The following is a 4,977-nucleotide window of genomic DNA, read 5'->3' as shown; positions in this document are numbered from 1 at the left end:
ACAGAAAAACACACTGAACCCTCTGTTTCATCCACAGTGAGGCCTATYACCAGGTTTTTTTTCCACTGTTGCCAGACCAGCCGCGTGGACTCTTTTCTTTTGTTTCTTTTTCCCCGGGACAGGAGCCGCCATCTTTTTCTCTGCACCACATGGTCACGCGGCTGTGGGGGAGGCAGCGGCCTGTGTTCCTGAGTTTTAAATATATAACAGTTACTTTTTATGTGTGTCCTGTGGGCGCTGTGTTTTGTTAATAAACTACATTTTTTTTCTTTTCACTTTTGCCCAAACATCTATTTCATATTGGTGGGAAAAAAATTATCAAATTTTTCACTTCAGAGGAAACATTTACTCCATATTGTTTTTCTCTGAGAACATTGTCTCAAGCCGAGACAGGACCGCAATATCTAAACAACAGTGTTATGAGTCTTAACTAGCACCGTTTTTGAGAGATGTGCAATCTCATAACAGCCTTGGGCTCTAATAATTCCAAATTTGTGTTAGCAGCTACTAATTCACTGATTCTCCCTTAGTCTTCCAGATTTTGTTTCCTCAGTCCACAGCCAGAGAGAATTCGAGAAGAAAACACAGTTGAACTCATAGGAAACAATATTAAGGAGCAGAAGTTCACCGTGTTCTTAAACGGGTGGCAGATTCTGGTCATGGCAGTCAAGGCAGTTCATTCATTTTGATCACGTGTCCCAAGTTAGCTATTCAGCCAACGCTTTAGTTTTCTGGGTARTCAGAGAACTGCAGACCAGAGACCTGCATATCTTTTCAGCTGGTTAGTCAAGAAGTAAAAGCCTTGAGGGTTTTTATTCATTCAATATGCAAATGTTACATACTGGCGTTTCATTTAAGAAACTTGCTAGAAATACATTGGATGCATTTTCCAAGGCAAAAGAAAAATACGTCTTATGATAATCGTGTCTGCATAATCTGCATAATCCCAGTCTTCATCACATGTGTGGAGTAATGGTGGTTAAGAACACGGAGCTCTTGCMCTTCAAAGGACATTCTGTCACAGAATACAAAAGAATAAACTTTGGAACTCACATAGTATAGATAATACTGTATGAGGATTTGCTTTGGTTTGGTTTGCTTTAAAGCTGCTTGTTTTTTTTTAACATCTACAAGCAATACCTGGTCAACCCTTTGTCTTGAGGTGATTTTATGATGATACTCTATTTCTGATCGTCAGCTTCATGACCAGAAATGTGTCCTGTAGCTTTAAGACAAGTCCAGGGGAGGGGCTGGAGCTGGGGGAACCCTGGTGCAGGCTTTGTTCAATGTTTCACTCTCCCCTGTGCTCAGCTTTCCATGTCAATCGGAGMTTACATTGGTGCTTTTGCCTAGCTTGGTTTTTGTTAGCTTAGGCAAGATTTTCCCTGCATGGTAGTAGCCATCCTTGAGAGRCTTCTGTTGTTTCTTCTTGGACTATTTGGCATGCTTTTTGGTCTGAAATCAGACCACCTCTGGAGAGACAGTTGGCACAGCCTGCAGGGAGCTGCCCAGCCCCAGACCTCTGGAAAAGGCAAACCAGCAAGAGAAAGGACTCTAAATTYACCAGCTTTGTCTGCTGTGAGGAAGAGACCAGCRTTAGAGGTTCACTGAATTTCCATCTGTTYTTTTCTTCCCCAAGCTGTGTGGACTCTTTTTTTCTCCCCCAAGACAAAGCAATCTGCAATATTGTTTTCTTCCCTAGCATGTGTCCAGCAGTTTTTCCCTTCCCCTGGCACTTWGTTTTTTCATTCTGCTGTGGGTTGGGTGTGTGTGTATCTGTAAAGTTCTGAAGGTTCAATATCTAACAGTTATTAATTTCTTTTCCTGTGATGTGCTGGAACTTTGTTGGTCAAATAAACAGTCGGGTTTTTTAACACTTTCACTGACCAATATTCATTTCATATCAGTGGGAAGGGAATGCTGAAACACTTTTCTTTAGAGGAAACACTCATTCCAGAGCATTTTCTCCTAAAATTGTCTCTAAACTGGGACACCCTTACATCATAAAAAGATGTAATTCAGACAATTTCAAARTATTTCTTGTGTTAAAATATTAACAAGACATTTTTCAGAAAAAGTCATTACTTAACCGTTTCCATAGACAACAAACAGCTAGTTATAAGGGCTATTTTTGTTTAGTCATTTGCAAGTAAAGAATAACCACAAATACTACCGGAGATAAGGACAGACCTTGCTATTTTGATGGCATTGCACAGTTAACAGCACAGGAAAGAATCTACCCACACAGCTTGAATTGATTCATCTTTTCCTCCCTTTATTAATAATCAGATCTTTTATCGCGTTTTTATTGAATGAAAACCTCACTATGGCACAGTCACTTTGACGTCAAGAGAGGCCACTGCTTGATTACCTTTCCAAATAATATTAAAAATAACCTTGTATATTTATCCCTTAATCATAGTCTAACTACAGTTTTTTGAAAGAAAGAAAAGGCCTGTTGCAAAAGAATACAGATGCCTCCCTCGARTGTCATCTTTCAAATGACTGAAAACAGAGAGAAGCTGCTGGCTTTTCAATGGTTGCTAAATCAAACGGTTGCTGGCCTTTATAGCATGTGAGTGAAACAGAGCTKCCCACAACCACTCTAGCAACACATGTAGGCCCATGAAATCTGTACAATYTCACATCTCCAGGATTAGAAAGAAGCCCTAAACCCACAAGGATTGTGCTGCAGGTTCCACAAGTCAATCTGCACCTCTCTGCACCTCATAACAAAAGAGATGTACAGAGACTGCAGAGGACCATAGCCATTAATAAATGCCTCCAAAATATACTAAATTTTAAACTTTTTTTTTGGGATTGAGAGGTTGTTTGGCCAGAGAGGAATGCTACATSTAGGAGGCCCTATATCATAGTTTAGGAATGGTATTTCCTAATTTAGTGCTCCCAATGAAACGCCACAGACAACCTGCYGCTCGGTCACTTCTCCCTCCCACTGCAGCGGGATGGAGAGGAGAATTGGAGGAACAGAAATGCAAAGATCCCAAGTTGAGATAGGAACTATTTACTGGCAAGAGCAATGAAATAAGAAAAGGAACAGTAACAAGAAGAATACCAACAACAGCATGTACAAAACAGATGAACTATTCATACATAATCACTTACCATGCAGAACTTTGTGCCACCCAACCACACACTCCAGAAAGATAGAACACCTCTGCACATGGTGTGAGGCAGTATTGGATAACCCCAGGGTCCTGGCCATGTCCCTCTCTCCTGGCTGCTGCAAAAGTTGAGCCATCCTGGCTGGAGCCMGGACATTTTCCACAGCATCTACATCATGCCCAGATGCTACACTGTTGCAGATAAGTAACACCTTATAAAACAAGTGCCCAGTTACCCTTGTAAAACTCTTGCTCACGCCTGTTACTTCRGCTAACCAGAGAAGCATTCTGGRAATGCTAAACTACAGGTGAAAAMCAAGTAATAWAACCCTGGAAAACAAGAACAATAGAACCTGTGAACGCTCACATTGTGATGTATGGTGGTTGGTTATAACCAGTGCATGTTCATATCATGGTTTATGGTGGTTGGTTAAAACACATTTGTTGTGCTTCAGAAGAATGTAAACCTTTAACAAATTAAATGCTTAAAAACCCCTGGTTTTTGCAATAAATTAATTCCTCTTTACAACTGCTAGGGGAGTTCACGTCACTCATCTGTTACACTATACCGTCCAACTATATATATGTGTGTGAGTGTGTGTGTGTGAAGCAAAACATGCATATATATATGTGGGGAGAAAGAGAGACAGAAAGAGGGACAGAGAGATGGAAGGAAAATATTTGCTGTCCGGTGATTGCAAGGTCCATCAGGAGCTCACAACTGCCATCTGAGCAATCCATACTCTCCCTGGTAGTTACATTGTAATTCCGCAACTTATATTATGCTATTTAACATTGCAGACTGTTCTCACCCCAAAATTCAAATCCCCTTGAGGGGCCCATTGTGTTTCCCCATCCCTCTGCATCACCCCCGGGGTGCCCCCACGTCCCTGAGCAAAAGCAATCCCACACATGGGTTTGCCTTTGCCTGAGGCAGGATGAATCCACATTGCCTTCCCTAATACATTTCCCATATGCACCACAGGGATTTTATCCCCTGCTACAGTACGTGGAGCTTTTGACTGACCAGGGCCAGCTCGACTGGCAGAGCCTCTAGTGAAAACYAGCCAGGTGGCCTTTGCTGAACATAGATCTCAATGTCCAAAGGGACGCCAGGAYGCCACTCATTGCTTTCAATGCAGTTTTTAACAGTCCATTGTACCATTTGACTTTCCCAAGGGCAGGTGTGTGACAGGAAATATGATACAGCCCCTCAATCCCGTGCTCTCTGGCCCAGGTGTCCATGAAGCAATTTCAGAAATTAGTCCCCCTGTCTGATTCAGTTCTTTCTGGGGCACCTTGTCACCACAGCACTTCTTTTTCAAGGCCCAGGGTTGTGCTCCAGGCAGCGGTGTGGGGCAAAGGACACATCTCCAGCCATTCAGTGATTGTTTCCATCACTGTCAGCATGCAGTACTTGCCTTGGCAGGACTGGCAGGAGCATGATGTCATCAATTTGCTAGGCCTCCCCATATTCATATTCATATTTCTATTTCTACTTCTATTTCTATTTCCACCATTGTCCCTACACCACAGRAGCTTTACCCATTAGGCTCTGCTTGATCGCAGTCATGGATAACCTGGAGATGGTGTCTGTGGTTAAATCCACTCCTCGATCACAAGCCCATCTGGATGTTGCATCTCTTCCCTGATGACCTGAGGTGTCATGGGCCCATCTATAACTCACCATTGTGTTGCCAGTCCAGATCCACCTGACACGCTTCAGTCTGGGSAGCCTGATCCACCTGYCATTGCCATGTCCTTCAGCAGCCCCACACGAAGGGCTCAGACAGCCACGTTCTCCACCCAGGCTGTGATGTCTTGCCACAATTCAGCAGCCCTGATGGGTTCC

The sequence above is a fragment of the Malurus melanocephalus genome, unplaced genomic scaffold (genome assembly GCF_030028575.1).
Source record: "Malurus melanocephalus ecotype Western Australia unplaced genomic scaffold, MMel_1.1 scaffold_221, whole genome shotgun sequence".
In the NCBI taxonomy this organism is placed as follows: Eukaryota; Metazoa; Chordata; class Aves; order Passeriformes; family Maluridae; genus Malurus; species Malurus melanocephalus.
This window is presented reverse-complemented; position numbering follows the sequence as displayed.